A 19,321-nucleotide genomic window follows, 5' to 3' on the forward strand; every position below is an offset into this window, starting at 1 on the left:
AGAACCATGGTTGTTTCTGAAAATGCCAAAAACCCGTTTTGGGGGGGGCAGTTTAAACCAGGCTTTTTTGGGGTTTAAACCAGGTTTTTTGATTTAGATATTTTGCTTTATGTATTTGTATTACATATTCACAGAAATAAGTTTCTTTCGCCTTGGTGTTATTATTCAACAACGGGGTTATGCTGGAAGAGGTCCCATAAGCTTAAAGAAGTCCGGTCAGTAAATTTCTTAAATTGAGAAACGAGCCATCGGGAAAATCCCGTCATTCTTTTAAATGTAAAACAATTTAATTTGCATGTAAAATTTAAAGGTCAACGTATTATAATCAGTACGCTAAAACTGAGTGACACACAATCATAGTCAACGTCTTGCGAATAAAATCAGAAAAATAAACACACTGCTGAACAAGACTGCACTTATTTAATATAAAAACACATTTACACCTGACGTTTCGATCTTCTATCCAAGATCCTCATCAGACGTACACTCACTATTTTTCTAAACTGAGGTATTAAATTACAAATTTAGTATGTAGGTATCATTGAAAGTCCAAACCAAGCTAATGTTGGAAGCTAAGTAGACAATCGATAAGTTTTACCAATTTTAATCAATATATTTAAGCAACCTTCGCTTCTTTATAAAACAACAGGCATGCAGAAATATATAATTTGGTTTCGTTTTGTATGTTTAGGCTTAACATCCTTACGTAATACCGAGGTTATCAAGGAGAAGACTTTCGCTTAAAGTGACATCCGAAAGAGTACTTGGTTTACACATGAAAGAAGGGTTGTGGTTCGACCGAGAATTGAACATGGGACACCTTGATTAAAAGGTGAAAAGGAAATAAGACTAATGCAGATGGTTTGACATGTGAAACGTCACTATGAAGTTTACACGATTCGCATTTTTGTTCTTTTAATTTTTTTAGTTTAAACCAGTTATTTAAAAAAAAACAGCTGGTGTAAACGAGCCAACCCTAAGAGTAAAAACTTCTTTCAAAAAATACACAAATAACTAGCAAAATTGTATGTAGTATTTTTACTTCAAAATATTCCATACCCTCTTTTTGAAACAAAATAAAATTAAAATAAAACATAAGAGAAATACTTAGATTTGTATGATACAATTAAAGGCTGCACATGGTTCTGTACATTCTTGAAATTCTACAGTCAAGTTTTTTATAACCACCATCAAGGGCGCCCATTAGGGGGGTTAAGGGGGCGCTTGCCCCCCCTAGAGGAAAATGTACTTCAGAATATTGAAAATCCAATAGGATTTTTACATTAGTTACAGCAAAATTTGAAACTATTTTTGAAACGTCGCTTATACTTCCCCTCTTTGGAAACCACAACATGGGCGCCCTTGACCACCATAACGGTTTACCCAATCCTCAAGATTTCTGAATTTTTAACAAGAGGGATTCAACATATCATTACGGAACAAAAAAAAAAAAAAAAAAAAAAAAGACTACGGAATATATTTAAGTTAAGCTAAATACAACTGCACAACAAACGTGACTGAGTGGATGGCTTTTGCGCTTCTATCGGGAAGTCCGGGATTCAACCCAGCATTCGACCATTCTGACAAAGCCTTCCTCCATTCCATCTGAGAATGTAGAAATAGTGCGTGTACTGGCCGACTAGGAGTGTAGGAGTTGGCCGACTTCCTTTCTTATTGTTTTTAAATCGTTATTATTACTAATTACCAGCAGTGACGGTTTTGCGAAGGTTAGAGGATTGGTCTTTCGGACTGAAGCCTGTTCTCCAAAGTTGTGGAATGTCTAAAACGAACGAAACATCTATTAGTTATGCCTTTACTCGTAAACTTTAAGCTCCCGTCAAATAAAAATTACGAATATTTAGAAAAACTAAACATTAGTAGTAAGAAAACCCCTCCCAAAACACTTTTTTAAATTCGCCACTGATTCTCAGTATAAAATGATCTTCAAGGTTGTATCTGGAAGATTATTGCTAAACATATAAACGAAACGAAATATTAGTTATGCCTGTACTCATAAACTTCAAGCACCTCCCAAATAAAATTAGGACTTTTTAGAAAACGAAACAATCAGAGAAACCCCTCCCAAAGTACTTTTCTAAATCCGCTATTGATTATTTGTATAAATTGGTATTCAAGGTTGTATCTGGAAAATTATTGCTAAATCATTGCACAACTGCAGTATAACAGAAATGTGGAAATACGGTTTGACGGACATATTGAAAAACGCATGCTTTGACGGATATATAGAAAAACGTAAGTTTAACTTTCGTGCTAGAAGCTGGAGTACTAAGCTCTTAGAAATGAAACACGGATGACAAACTAAAATGATCTAGAGAAGGAAAAAAATGTCGATAACTCAAAAGTTAAAATAAAGTTAAATAACCTGTAAAATTGCCCTCGAATACTACATTCTTCATGTTAGCTTTAATTCGTAAAATATGTGCTCCATCCATCTTGATGGTGAATTACAGAGCTAAATATGGCATTCAGGTCGTGGAAATCTTATCTAACTATAGAATATACTATAAGAAAGCTATTTGGATAGAAAAATCATGAAAATGAAAAAAGCCAAAATTTCCAAAATTCTCGGTTTTTTTCCAAAAAAGCCGGCTTTTTATGTGAAAAAAACCATCGATTCAAAAAAGCCGGCTTTTTTGCATCTCTATGTCTGCGTCATCAAACCAGACGATATAGTTGAGATCCTTTCGAGCCCTTCCTGTGATATAGACTGCGATAGGAACATGTATTGCGTGGGGAGTCAACTCAGTAGATGGAATTATAAGCTATGTGAACATCTTACCAGGTTTCTTCCCCCCACATGTTTCACTGTTTAATATTGTTATATGTTTCTAGCTCTCGAATCATCCAATGTGCCATATAGCAGCTACTTTCTCACCACGGCTGTATCCAGGGGGGGTCTAGGGGGGCGCCCCAAAAATTTTTGCTGGTCCTCATAAAATTTTCACGGTAGGCTTGCAAATGAACTATAATATGGTTGGATCGCTCCCCCTAACTTCAGCCGGGACCCCCCTAAATTTTTGGACTGGCTACCGGTCTGATTCTCACTATAAACCGTTCCTACATATTTGCAATGTCATTTACCGGTACTTTTGTTATTTACTACCTCAATCTCCTACATATGAACCTACGATACACTAACGGACATCTCATTTCCTTTTCCTAGCTTTTACGATGGGTTTTCTTTGATACTACATGAAAAATCAAGAATGATCCAAGTATCCCCACACAAAGTATAACTTTGATCACACACATTTCCTTTCTTTGCTCGGCAAGTACAAAACAATTTGACTTTACATTTATAGAATATGTAGATACAGCAAGACCGTCTTGTCATGTTTTTTTTATTTTCTTTCTAATGTAGAAAAATACGGAGATATTGATTTTAACATATGAAATTTGATCAAAGTATCCCCATGTCACGGTACACATTTCACTACAGGTTTTGTAACTTTACTTTTCCATCAGCCCTTCTATATCGATACAAAGTGGCGCGGCGCCTACTCCCAAATTTCAAAGGTTTATATCTAGTAAGAGGGTGCGTTTAGGAAAACAAGAACGATACCTACTGAGAGGATATATCTTACCATTAACTACCTGACAGTTATAAATTTACGTACGGAATGTAACATCATTGCTGCGAAAAAGAAATTTAGGTTTCGTACGTAAAAACGTAGGCTATATGCGTTTATTTATTTATTTATTTATTTTATTTCAGCATTCTAAGAGGTACTACCTTTTTCTCTTAACCCTCACTGAAATCAGAATGGTTGAAATCAACCGGTTTCAATATTTATCGCTATAAGTAAAAACGATAAGAGATCGTGAAAAATGCTACATTTGCAATTAATTGCGCGTCCAAATATTATTATATATATATATATATATATATATATATATATATATATATATATATATATATATATATATATATATATATATATATATATATATATATCCCATCTCCACTCCAATATCTCTACTAAAATTCGAAGGTATAGAAATTTAATACCATTTCCGATTTCAATATCAATAGAAAAAGCACACTGACAAAAATCCGGAATCCGGACAGCGATATATTGTACAAACATACGGAATCCACATGTTTACTACGGAAATCCGCACGGAGCATTCATTATCCATATGATACATACGTCCATACACTGCCATTTTCCCCACTTAGATGTTATATATTGCCGCAGCAGGATGTCTAATATCTAACAGTTTCCCATATATTACATACGTATATGTGTTACATACTTCAGCTATGTGTTACATATGTCATCTATATGTGAGATCCTTACCACCTATATACATTTCATACGGAAAGTTCCTTACCACCTATATACATTTCATACGGAAAGTACCTTACCACCTATATACATTTCTTTGTTTCATACGGAAAGTACCTTGCCACCTATATACATTTCTTTGTTTCATACGGAAAGTACGTATAGATAGAACACTTATACGGAACGTATTATAAAACACACGTTGCGAATTATACGTTTTCTGTACGATGTTACATATAATGGTACGTTAAGTCCAAAAAACTACAGGATTTACGCATGTAACCTACGTTTTAACGTACGCCACATAGGTTTTTTTCCCCTCTGTGTGCATGACATGAATTTAATACATAAATTTACAAAACGAGCACAGACTAGAAAGAGTTCTTTGAGGATTGAGACGAGACAAAGAGTTTTACAAAATTTACCAGACGAGACGAGACGATACAAGACGAGAAAACCTTGTTTCTCGTCTCGTTGGAAACACGAAGTATGGACAATCAAATTTAATGTTTGGACTTAATCACATTTATGTTAAGAAATTTTTATAAAGGATTTCGTTTTAAAAATCAATGAAAAATGTCTTTTCCCCCGCAAATTGGGAAAACTTTATACTTATTTTTTTCACATGATTAATCAACATGTTCACATATAAATACCCAGCATCCTTTTTACAAAAGTATCGTATACAATAAAAAAAATCCCAAGAAATAGCTGCTTTCAATGAACAGTCTTGAAATTCACATTTTAACAGCACCAATAGCAATTTCTATGGTGCAGGGATCATTCTGAAACTCTCGGCCTTAGAAAAAGAAAACTACCTTAGCTAGCATTTTTTTAAAAATAAAAATTCTTTCTACCTTTCCGATCTTGGACTTGGAAGACCACGTCAGCAGTTATTATAACGAATGAAAAAAAAGAAGGAAAAGACGAGGGCTTGAAAATAAAGTAGCTGCTTGATTCGACCGGAAGCCCCAGAACATCTTGAAGAGGCCTCAAAATCGAGAAGAGGACAGCGCATAGCCTAGATCAAAGGATAGAATTCTTTCGTGTGTGTATACGTATGTATGAGGCAGTCACAGTGAGCGCTTCGAAGAAGAAGAGGGGAAGAAGAAAGGTTTACTCACTCAATTTACCTCGGAACTAAAAAGAGACTTGCTCTCAATTCAACCATTTCATGGAATCTACGTAACGGGGGAAGGATTTTATTTTCGTAGCCTTGGCGACCTAACTGTTCCCAGTTCACATCATGGGATTTGTGTGAGAGCTTGACCACCTTCTGTGTTTATGGTCTTATTTATTCCTCCTTGTCCCATCTTTCCGTATACAAGGAAAACTAAAAATAAAAATCGATTTCATTGGTTGTAAATTCATGAAACCATTACGTTCATTAAAAAAAATGGTTTTTTCCTTGACGATTCTTCGTCTTTATCTACTTATTTATTGATGTCCTGCGAATTTTAGGCGTTTCAAAATTAATTTAAACGTGTCAAAAAAAATTCTGGCCATGCCTCTTATAACTACCAAACTATTTGCTTTAGTTTCATTTGAAAAGCCTTTGTATCAGTGGCGGCTCCCGGGAGAAGTTACCTTGGTAAAAATTAACAACAACCAGTCCTCCTTCAGAGACGAAAAAAAACATGAACACCTTAAAAGCCGCTCAAGTTTATGATTGGGTATTAAAGACTAATTTGACGAAATAAACGTAACTGAGGCTTATAAATCACATCCGTCCTCTCCGTCCAAATATTGTATTTATATACCACGACTATTCTTAACGGAATGATCATAAACCACTTACAGCTACCAAGATACCTAATTAAGTTTCTTATGAAAAGGCTTGGTCTCAGTGGCGGCTCCTCGAAGAAATTAAATGAAACGAAATCTTTGATTTAGGATTTAGGATCTAGATCTCTTGGCATCTACGGCCATTTAGCCCTTCACGTTTTCTTGAGGAATGACGTCTCTCGGGGAGCACACTATCCGGGGAAAGGGAAGGAAGGAAGCGGTGAATGAGGAAAACCCAGGAAAACCTCATTCAAGGTGGCTGTCCTGGGAAAAAGCGTTTTACACTTTTTCGACCGAGTGCCCCTTCCCCCAGGAATCGAACCCGAGACCGGTCGCACCGAAGGCGAGAGTGTTAGCGACTACGCTACGCGGGGCCACACGAAATCTTTGAGTTTACGTTGAACAGTTATGCTCGTTAGGTTAACGGAGATGATGATTAAGGCAAGTGAATAATGGTAGAAAAAAATGGTGAATAGAAACTCACTAGACCTGTTCGTGGGTTTTCTCGACGTACTCTTGTATTCTCTCGCATTCTCATTCCACCAATTCTTCCATCATCATTCAGTTGCCATTATCATTCGCCTCTCTTAACCTAAAGGGCATAATCGTGGAACGTTAAGCTGAAAATATGCTATTCCATTTCATTTTTACTTGTAAACTTTATGTACGAATAGTTTACAAATTATTTTAAGTATATAAAATAAATAATTATTTTTTTGGCCATTTTTTTTTACCATGTTATATTAAGTCTGCAGTTGCTAATATACATCACTTGGCCTACATGATATAAAAAACATCAATAACACAGTATTGTACTTTTCACCAAGCGAACTATCAGACAGCTGAGTTGAGTTGATTGTGAGTTTAACGTCCCGTTCAGCAGCGAGGCTATATGAGAAGTGGACCTACTGATTAACGTGGAATCCGAACCACATGAGCTCCCGCCGGGAATGGAACCCGGGTCTCCCACGCCAAAGGAGCGTATGCTAACCGCTTAGCCACGGAGGAGCTCCAACTATCAGACAGTGTAAAATACCTCATCATCATAGGTATTCTATCATTATTGACATGTTACTTGCTGCAACTGAGAAGCTTCCATGCTGCACGGTCTTCCGGTAACCTCTTCGTCTTCACGTATGATTTTTGTGTTTTGATATCGTCCATCAATTGTAGTCTCCTTCGCCCCCTTCCTCTCGTTCCTGCCGCCATATCCTCTAGCATGTCCCTCCTAATACAGTTCCTTCTTAGCCAATGTTCCAGTTTCTCTTCGTCTTCTAAATAATTTCTAATCCGCTTCACCCAACTAATTATCTCAATCCTTCTCCACACCCATATTTCGAAAACTTCCAGTCGTTTTTCATCATATTTACGTAATGCCCATGTTTCTGCCCCACCCCCACCCCATACAATACAATACAATACTCCACACCAAGCATTTTATGAGTCTTTTTCTCAACTCTATTCAAAGTCGTACAAAACAAACTTTTCTTCCCTCTAAAATCTTCCTTCGCCATTCCTATACTTACTTTCATTTCACGATCACACTTCATATTATCATTAATAATACTACCTAGGTATCGAAATCTAGTCACCTTTATTTTCTCTCCTCCTATTTTCTATATTTGACACCGACTGCTTCGTTTCAATCGCCATGCCTTTGTCTTTCTAACATTTATTTTTATCCCATATTCTTCACAGTCCTTCGTCAAATTTTCTGGTACGTTGTAAATATTTATTATAATAGAGTAAACTCAGACTGAATCGACTCATCCAGATTTTGTCCTTCCGAAATCCGTTAAATTGAGGACCGTAAAACCGAGAGACAAGTGTACTAATACCTTTACTTCCGAAATCCGTTATATTGGAGACCGTAATACCAAGAGATGAATGTATTAATACCTTTATTTCCGAAATCCGTTACATTGAGGACAGTAAAACAGAGAGACCAGTGTATTAATACTTTTAGTTCTCAAATCCTTAAATTGAGGACTGTAGAACCGAAGGACGAGTGTAGTACCGGTAATACCTTTTCTTCCGAAATCCGTTAAATTAATCCCTTATATTCAGGACCTTATAACAGAGAGACGAGACTTTATTTTCGAAATCCGTTAAATTGAACACCGTAAAACCGAGAGACGGGTGTATTAATACCTTTATTTACAAAATCCGTTAAATTAACGACCGTAAAGCAGAGAGACGAGTGTATTAATATAGTTTTCTAATTAAAAAAAAACTAGTTAAACAAACCAAAAATCGAGAGAGAGAGAGAGAGAGAGAGAGAGAGAGAAAGACAGAGGCTCTTGCGGATATTTCTATTCCACTAATGAACGTGTTTATTCCTTTTAACAGTCAATAAGCATTTAATTAAATATCAGATGAAAAAAATTTCCATTACAAATACGAAAAATACTAGGAAATCGGAGAGAACTAAAACGTAAATATGTAGTTCAGAAGAAAAGAAGTCGCAGGTGGAAAAGAGGCGCTCGCCGATGTCTAGACTCAACGGGAGAGGAACACGAACACAAGAGACCTCTAACGAGAAATCAATTAAACGAAGAGCGAGAGGCCAAAGCAGCACACTGTTTCATCTGGGACTGGTTTCCCCTACATCACTTCTTCGATAGCCTCTATCATCAAGGTTTCCAACTATTATATACGAATAGGAACTAAAGATACTGTTTTCTTTTAGAAGTTTTAGAAAATACTTCTAGGTTTTCCACTACATAGAAGAAAGCATAGTTCTTTTATGTATGTAGCGATGCTGAGACAGACACTCAAAATACGAAAGATAGGCGCTTATAATTCGAAAAATGGGAGCTAAAATATAGGTAGCAATATTGAAGATAAATATTTAGTGAGAAGCAAAACTGAAATTAAGACATAAAGGATGTTTATGTAATCTTACGCGATGCCTTGTTTGCTGAGACTATACAGTATTTTAAAATAAAAGATGCATTAAATTCTTTCGATGTATTGTAGTGTATCTAGGGGAACTCGCTGGCTCAGTGGCAAAGTTGGTGTGGGTCAATGAAAACTTGACCCACTGACCCACCACCCACCGTGACCCACTGACCCATGACCAGTGGGTGGTGGGTCACAGTGGGTCATGGTGGGTGATGGGTCGCAGTGGGTCATGGTGGGTGATGGGTCGCAGTGGCTCACGGTGGGTGGTGGGTCACAGTGGGTCACATGATGTTGACCCACGACCCACTGACCTACTCAGAAAACTTGACCCACTCCATCTCTGCTCAGTGGTAGACGGTTTACTTACGGTGCGTGGAGTCCTTGATTCGATCCCCTGACCAAGTACGTTTGTGGTGAACAACATCGTGCCCGCAGGTTTTCTTGGGGGTACTCCCGTTTCCTCCCACATTCTCATTCCACCAATTGTTCTATCATCATTCGTTTGCCTTAATCACCCATCTCCCTTAGCCTAAAAGAATATAATCGTGGGACGTTAAAGTGAAACACTTTAGTTTTGTGCTATATCTAATAATAACTTACGTACAGTACTTTACTACAGCAGTGTGTAAGTTTTCACCTCGTTACACAACAGCCCGAAGTATGAAATTATTGGTGACTTTAAAATGAGCGGATAAATTATTGAATATATCTTGATTCTAAAACCAAGACGCTTCAGTCTGTCAGTAACTGTAACGTGCAAATCTCGAAACATTTAAGAGTTACAGATTGCAAACTTTAGGCGAAAATGTTTATATAGTCTTATTTCCCTAAATATTGTTAATTCCTTAATTTCTCACGGTGGTGACATTCTAAACAGGTGAAACAGTTGTTTCAGCCTAGCCATCCTGAGTGGGGTTTTCGTGGGTTTTCCTCATTCACAAATGCCGGGTTCGTATGTAACATAATGAATCCCAAATGCTTTCTTCCTTCCCCATTCCTTTCTTCTTCATGAATTCTCCGGGCAGTGGGATCGCAGAGGGACGTCATACCTCATATATATGTAATGGGTTAACAAGGGCATGGATGCCCAAAGCCCAGAAAGCTAATATTTAATTTTAATCCTAGTGACGGTCTAACATGCCCATAGATACCGAAAGCCCAGAAATCTAATTCCTAATCCTAATCCTAGTGATGGTCTAACATGGCCATAGATGCCGAAAGCCCAGAAATCTAATTCCTAATCCTAATCCTACTGACGGTCTAACATGGTCATAGATGCCGAAAGCCCAGAAATCCAATTCCTAATCCTAATCATAGTGACGGTCTAACATGGCCATAGATGCCGAAAGCCCAGAAAGCTAATTTCTAATCCTAGTGATGGTCTAACATGGCCATAGATGCCGAAAACCCCGAAATCTAATTCCTAATCCTAATCCTAGTGACGGTCTAACATGGCCATAGACGCTGAAAGCCCAGAAATCTGTTTCCCAATTCTAATCCTTAATTCTTCAGTATGTTCAGTTACGCTAGTTCATAATCAGGCTAATAGCTGTCGCTAGCCGTGCCGCCTTTTACCTTATGTCAAGAGATGTCGCTAGTGGGCAGGCAATACCCAGAGCAGACAAGCCGAAGCCTTGACGGAATATCTAGTTTAATATACAGAGTGTCCACAAAAAACACTCCGTGCTTTCGATTGATTACAAAATGATTTTTTCCCAATATCTTTGTAAATAAAGTGTCAGTAAATGCGTTAACTCAAAACATTTTTGTTTCGTCCCTACAGGTTCGAACATTCACTCTTTGTTCCGTCAGAGGGCAGTAAATTCATGATGGCGCTCGCCAAATACTGTTATTGCAAAATGAATATAAATATTATTTAAAAAGTACTTAACAAGGAACAAAGACAGCATAACAAGTCATCAATTACCGTTGAGTTCATTTTTCTAGTCGCTGCCATAACCTAGATTTTTGGATAATTCAAATTCTGGTCACACTATAATTTCTATGGATGGCAACACTGAAAATTCTTTCGATTCATGTTTTCGGGTGTAGAATAACATTATCTATTATTGTAGTAAGTTACATTTCATTATCTCTTTTCACTTACGAAAAACGGGCAAAAGAAAAATTGTTAGCTTTTGAAAAATATTTAGTAGTCTGCCCCCTTAATTGCGAAAATGTTACGCTGCACAAATCAAACGCCTTCACGTGGTGTATATGCAGCACTGTTATTTGATTTTTCATACAAGGCAATTAAGCTAACAGTTATCTGGCCAGTTTAATGTTTGATTGTATCTTAAACAGTTTTCACATATTCAACGTAAAACGACTACACTTCACGGTTTCATATAAAATTGATTGGGTTCGTCTTATTCCTATTGTCGTCCTCGAAAGACTTAGGGCGAATGCATACTGGGGCGACAGAGACAGGCGGAACGACCGTTAAAACATTGTATTCAATTTGAGCAACACACTACAGCGTCTGCGACAACGGCCAGAGAAGTCTGTGGAGTGACAGTCGGGACTCGGTCTTGCCGCGCCCGAAAGAATGCCAGACCAGACTATGGACCGACAAGTTGTAACATGTTCGCAAATGAGAAACGCACACTACCGGTACTACGACGTCAGATACTGTCAGCTACACGCAGTGCGCAGTGGAATGTTTCGTTGCTTGGTAATTCATTTTGCAACTGAAATCGGACATGTGTCGGTATAGCCGTCGATGTCGTTCGTTCCCAGACACGGGCCAGACACATCTTTCGGTATCGTTCTAGTGTGTCTTCGCCCTTAGGCACAAGCAAAAAATTTCAGGTAAAACAATACTTTACAAACGCTCCCGTATGTCTGACACCACACGTGAACACCAAAATTAGTTCACATAAATATACGAGACATGAAATACTTTCTCTTTCAACACTGGGGTTAGATAAAAGAGCAAAGTTAATGTAGCTTAACTGTACTTACAAATAATCTGCTATAAAATCATAGTAAATTTACAATATCCACTTTAATTTAGTAGCAAATTACTGACAAATCATTTGCCAAAGTGTATCTGTAAATTAACAAAATATCTTGCAGTGTTTTATTATTAAAAAGAATCTAGATTTAGCAACACTGATAACAATGCATCCCCTGTAATTTTCTACCCTCAGCCTTCATTTTTATTTCAGGGTGTTCTTCCGTGTGGCGTGGGAAATGGCAACTGAGGAGAAACGCTTGGTTGAGCTGTAACTTGGCCAGAGAACAGAAACCCCGACATTATCATTAAAAGAAACCTCACACCGAATATAAAACATAACCGAAAAGAAGCGAAAAAAAAAAGATGGGGCCACAAACACAGAAATATGAAGAAATATAGAACCAGAAACAAGAAGAAGAGAACGAAAGGAATGACGCAGAGAACAACAACAATCACACCCAACAACAGTAGCAATAAAAAAAGAGAGAAAGAAATCAATGACCAACACACAGGGAAAAAAATACTGCTATATGAAAGGACGTGATACAGAAAATTGAGAACTGTGCAGCCATTTCTTAAGTCCTTCTTCCCGCTCCCGCAAGAATACAACAAAGCCAACAATAAAATAAAAAAAGAACAAGTGTGACAAGACTTTATAATACGCAATTTACTTAACATTTCTCAGAAATCTGAAACTTGTGAAAACCAGAACTGGTAAAAACAACTATGTTTACCACCAGTTTGTACTATTCAAGAATTAGGTAATGAACACGCAATATTATTTTATATTGCATTTGTAATAATAATAATAATAATAATAATAATAATAATAATAATAATAATAATAATAATAATAATAATAATACTTCATGAATTCTTAATATAATGGAAATCATAAATTTATTAGTTCTTAATAATAACTTATTAGTTCTTCGTAATAACTTTACCGAAATAATAAATTTATCAGTTCTTGATAACTCACAAGTTCGTGGTAATATTTTACGGAAAAGTATATCTATGTAGTCTCCATAACTTGTAGAAAATTATAAATTTATTAGTTCATAATAATTTATAGTTGTTGTTACTAATATCTGGGAAATCATCGCCTTGTGGTATCGATAATAACCTCAAGGAACCATAAATTTAATAGTTCTTAACAATAACGTATTAGTTCTTCGTAATATCTTCAAAAAATGTCCTGCTTTATGAGATCTTAATGATAAATTTATCAGTTATTGATAAGTCACTAGTTCACGGTAATAATTTTCTGAGAAAACATAGCCATCAAGTCTCGATAACTTCTATAAAATCACACATTTATTAGTCCTTAATAATAACTTATTAATTTTTCGTATAATAACTTCAAGAAATTGCTAGCTTTATCAGATCTTAATGATAATTTCATGGAATTAATAAATTTAACAGTTCTTGGTAACTCACTGGTTCATAGTAATAATTTTCTGCAAGAACAGAGCTATGTAGTCTCGATAACTTCTAGAAAATCATAAATTTATTAATTCTTAATAAAATGTATTAATTCTTTGCAATAACTTCAAGGAATTACTAGCTTTAAGGAATCTTTATGATAACTTCATGGAAATAATAAATTTATCAATTCTTGATAACTCAGTAGTTCATGGTAATAATTTGTTTGAAAAATATAGCTATGTAGTCTCGATAACTTGTAGAAAATCATAAATTTATTGGTTCGTAATAACTTAATAGTTGTTAATAATTTCAGGGAAATTATAAGTTTATGGGATCAATAATAACTTCATTTCAAACCATAAATTTATTGGATTTTAATAATATTGTTAAGGTTTGTAAAGTTTCGGACAGTGCTAATTACAAATAATCGGACGAAGTGTTCAGAGATTGAGTGACAAGTGAATAGCGTTGCTATGTTATGTTTATATTGTAATGTATGAATTTGACGATTGTGAACTTTAATGAATGTCAGAATTTGAGCCATAAGTGACTGATGTAATCAAAGAGAATAGGAGCCAAAAGTGACTGAAGTTAAAGTACTGATTACTGTGTTAATTGTGATTACTGTGTTAATTGTGGTACATTGGGAGAGTTGTAGATTTAAATAATACTACAAATACGCTTGTAGAAAAGTGTTTGCCACTGGATTTTAGTGGTTGCAAAGGGTACGTTCATATACTCAGTGATACATACCGATATTAAAGATTGAAAGTACACCTAGAAGAGGTTTTACATTAATTAGTAGTCTGTAGTTAAGTGACAGTTAATTTAGTCACATTAGGCATTTAAAGATTTACAACTGAAAAAATACCTTACTACATGTTAATTTCTGGAAAATCATTGCTTCGTGGACTCGATAGTAACTTCTAGGAAATACAATTTATTAGTTTTTAATATAAACTTATTAGTTCTCGGTAATGATTTCAGATAACTCATAAATTTATGAGATCTTAATGTTATAACTTCATGGAAGTCAAAAATTTATTAGTTCTTGATAACTTACCATTCTTGGTAATAAAATTTTTGGGAAAAGCATATGTAGACTCGACAATAATTTCATGGAAATCATGGAAATCATATTTATGATATCCTAATAGTGTTATCAGTTCCTGGTAATAATTTCTGGCAAATCGTATGTTTATGAGTTTTAATACTAAGTTCATGGAATTTATAAATTTACGCGTATTAATTCTTGGTAATAATTTCTCGGAAATCATAGCTGTACGTATTTGATAAAAGCTTCTACTCTCCACAACAACTCCGAAGAGATTATAAACTCATGAGTACTTCTTTATAATGATGTATAGATTATAATTTTGAAGAGGACGACAAACTTTATGAAATACTGTATCGTTATACAACGTTCAAATAATAAAAACATTGAAATTACAAAGAAATAAGTTCTCAGTACATAGTAATCACATACATGAGTTGTGAACAATAAGTTCTCAGTACATAGTAATCACATACATGAGTTGTGAACAATAAGTTCTCAGTACATAGTAATCACATACATGAGTTGTGAACAATAAGTTCTCAGTACATAGTAATCACATACATGAGTTGTGAACAATAAGTTCGTAAATTCTTGCCAACAACTTCATGGAAATGACTCTCATGGACATTTAGTAATAACTTACTTAAAGTTACAAGTTGATTATTTCTTGATACTAATCATGCAGAAGTCAACATTTTGTAAGTTCTTACTTATACGTTCATGCAATTCATAACTATACAATGTTAACGTTAAACTTTACAGGAATTATAACTTGGTAAATTGTTAATAAATAATGTCTTACAGTAGCGGTTGCTGGTATGTAAAAGTAACTGCTGCAATATCAGAGGTACGTGCTTACGTGCGACTTCCACCCCACTCCTGTGAGTTGCTTCTCTTGTCTCCTCTTTACATAATATGAATAAAAAAAGCGCCTTCAAGCTCTACTGTTATGTTTATTGACTTAAGTGTATTTATAATACTGTATTTCAAACAAAGTAAACAATCATTGTCATTGCATCTTTATATAATACGTATATACAAAACTTCTATAGCGATGTTATTAAACAAGAGATAAATAAAATATATATGCTATTTATCTCTATTTACATAGACAGACAAATAGATATAATATGCTGTAAGGCATAGAAATAAAAACGACATGAAGGCGTACGAAAACATTAAAAAAAAACATATATTGACTCTTTAACATATTTCTTATTTGATGCATAGTTCGCCGGATATTGGCTTGTAACACTCAGTTTGAACACTGCGTTTTGTATCTGAATGGGGAACCACTTTCAGCGGCCATTTTGAAACAGGTTTCCACGAAATCAAAACAAATTTTGTACTAAGTTGTTTGGTTTTCCACGATCTATCAAACAAGGTATCACTCAAGCTACATTCCCATTTCAAATTTTCAACTTGGTCCCGGGGTCCCATGATGGGGGCCCTGGGGACACCGTAACAATACCATTCCACGTTGCCTATGGCTTTTTCATTTTGTGTTTAATCGTTTTCTACTCAGCCGTTTCTGATTTATAAGTACTGGAAATTTTATCTGACACAGGACCATCTGAGGAAGGAGCCATTTCTGAACAGTTGACATATGATGAGAAGTGAGTCCTGTACGAAGCTCCACGGCGCCGTCATCATTGGTTAGCAGATCATGAACCGGTTCCATAACAACCGAAAATAGCACTGCACCAGAACAAGGTTCTCCTGTGTGTTCGGTGGACTACTTGAGGCATTGTGCATCGGGAAGTGTTACCAGCAGGTCAGAGCATCAATGAAACTGTGTACTGTGAGCAGTTGAGCCGTGCTCAAGAAAAACTCAAAACTCTGGAGCTAGCACTTCTGAATCGCAAAGGGGTCCTCCTCTAGCCCATGTGGCTAGGATGACCCGGAACTCCATCCTACGCCTTGAATGGGAAACACTACTGCATCCGCCATACTCCCAGGACAATGCACCGTCCGATTATCACCTGTTCCATTCCTTGGACAATTACCTTAGAGGATGCCAGTTCAAATCCCTAGTAGAATGCAAAATGCACTTGATTCCTTCTTCACTTCACGGCCACCAAATTTTACCGCGATGGAATCCATGGCCTTTCAGAACGTATGCAGAAGGTTGTCGATGATGACGGGGACTAATTTTGATCTTCCAGGTGCGTCTTAGGTGATATATCGATGTTTGAAGGTGGTGGGTGATAAAAAAAAAAGCGATAGAACTTTCTTGGTTACCTTTATATTACTTATTGTTTAAAATCTGGAATACTCTTAACCAAATTTCTCTTAATAGATAACACTGCCAGCGCAGATAGTCTCTCTTGTGTCATGGTGATGATAAGGTTGATTTTGAGTTTAACATACCTCTCAACAGTGAGGCTACATGAGATTTGGACCCACTAATTAACGTGGAATCCGAACCACATGAGCGTCCGCTGGGAATCGAAGCCGGGTCTCCCATGCCAAAGGCGCGTAGCCACGAAGGAGCTCTTGTGTCATGGTATTCGCAAGGAAAGCCTTTCTTCTCTTTAGCGTTAAAAAACATCTCTCTTCCTGTGATTAAGTCATTGGAATAACGAGCAAAACCTTCAGAAGTTCGGATATTTCAGAAAAGGTGCTCTCAATGTTATTGTGCTGGAAAAATTCTAATAAACTAACTGGTCCAGACATTGATGTAAACCCGCCAGTGTTGTATATTATGTAACGTTCGAAACGAAGCTGCTCTGCGTTGACAAACTGATAGAAGTCGCAAATGTTTTGTACAGTCCGCAGCAAAAAAACCTGCAACATGAGCATGTAAGTTTATTGTTAAACGACGAAGTCTTTTGCTACAGAATAAGTGTGCAGGGAAGAACGCCGAGGTTCCTCCGGCGTGATTCGTGCCACTTAGACGTTACATTGATTCCCTGCGCTGTTAGGTGTAGCTTCACAATAAACTTACATGCTCATGTTACAGGTTTTTTGCTACGGACTGTACAATTTCTTCTGAGAATTCCTTCCTGTATTTTCCAAACTTGTTATTACAGAACAAAGTGCACGTCACAAGATTGCCAGTAAAACTAAATCTTTGTTTAACGTTATTGATAATGACATCACATACTTTCTTCACTTCTATGTTTAGTTCAGTGTTGCCAGGTCTGAAGATTAAAAAGTAGCAAGGTTGTGCTCCAAAAGTAGCGGATTTGAACTATTTGTGGCCAAAAATAAGGATATCAATGTCAGACATCAGATGTCTAGGTTGACAATAGTCAGGCGGCGACCGCAGTTCGGACTGTTTGCGGTGGTGTGTTGGGGCAAACTCCATACTACGTCAGTGCAGTAGAACTGCAATGAACTAGAGAGGCTGTGATAATATAAAATGGGCGACTATTCTCATTTGCAAGGAGACATGTTTGTTTTGAGGGCTCTGAAATACACTTTACAACATTTACAGTATGTTTATTGATTCTTATTCCTCACTTCTTTATTTAATTTGCTAAAAATCTTTATTTAAGAGTTAAGAATTTTTGAAGATTTATTATAACCACTTACGCATTATGTTAATATGGACACTAGACATTAACTGAGATAGCAACACAGCCAGTGATACTGCAACAGTGCAAACTTAACAACAATTTAATGTTATCAGATCTGGAGATTAAGAATTATTAAAACAAGAATTGAGCTAGTATCAGTGGCGTATTTAGGGGGGCTTCCGGGCTTAAGCTTCCCCCCGAAATCTTACTTACTTTTTTTTTTTTTTGGCAGGCATAAGAATCAACGTACTCATCGTTTGGAAACTAGTGTTTGATAATTGATTGTACTGTTCCAGAAGTTCCGGACATTACTGACGTGTCATCGTACGTCTGCGCAATTAAACTCTTTTAACAGGCATGACACCAAAGTTTCTGCATCATGCTTAGGAGGTTCAAGAAAAGTACAAAATCATTCAACAGGTTTTCCATTCACTATATGCCGATAAATGACAGCTATTTAAAAAGTATTAGTAGCCACATCACTAGTTTCATCTGCAATCATAGCTAAACATTCTGATTGTTTTTAGTTCTTGTGAGAAACTTCTAACATGATACTTAGAAATCATTTAAATTGCTTTAGATGTTTCCTTAAAGAGAGTAGCTTTTTTCCAAATAAGTTGTCATGGCTGTATCATGTTCTGCACTTAAATCAATGAGGAAAAAAATGCAGTCACCCTAATTCTTAATAACCAGCAGTCACATTAATACTTTTTGTAGTAATAAGCTGTCACGCTATTTCTTAATAAGTAGTCACGCTACTTCTTAATAATAAGCAGTCACGCTACATCTTAATAATAAATAGTCACGCTAATTAAATATAAGAAGTCACGCTACTTCTTAATAATAAGCAGTCACGCTACATCTTAATAATAAATAGTCACACTAGTTAAAAATAAGAAGTCACGCTAGTTCTTAATAATAAGCAGTCACGCTACTTCTTAATAATAAGTAGTCACAGTACTTCTTAATAAGTAGTCAGGCTACTTCTTAGAAATAAGCAGTCACGCTGGTTCTTAGTAATAAGCAGGCATGCTACTTTTTTAGTAATAAGTAGTCACGCTAATTGTTAATAATAAGCAGTCACTCTAATTCTTAATAATAATAAGCAGTCACTTTAATTCCTAATAATAAGCAGTCACTCTAATTCTTAATAATAAACAGTCACGCTAATTCTAAGTAATGAGCAGTCACGCTACTTCTTAGTAATAAGTAGTCACGCTAATTCTTAATAATAAGTAGTCACACTAATTCTAAGTAATGAGCAGTTACGCTACTTCTTAGTAATAAGTAGTCACGCGAACTCTTAATAATAAGCAGTCACGCTAATTCTTAATAATAAGTAGTCACACTAATTCTA

Source organism: Thermobia domestica, chromosome 4 (assembly GCF_964235325.1).
Source record: "Thermobia domestica chromosome 4, izTheDome1.hap1.1, whole genome shotgun sequence".
Taxonomy (NCBI): domain Eukaryota; kingdom Metazoa; phylum Arthropoda; class Insecta; order Zygentoma; family Lepismatidae; genus Thermobia; species Thermobia domestica.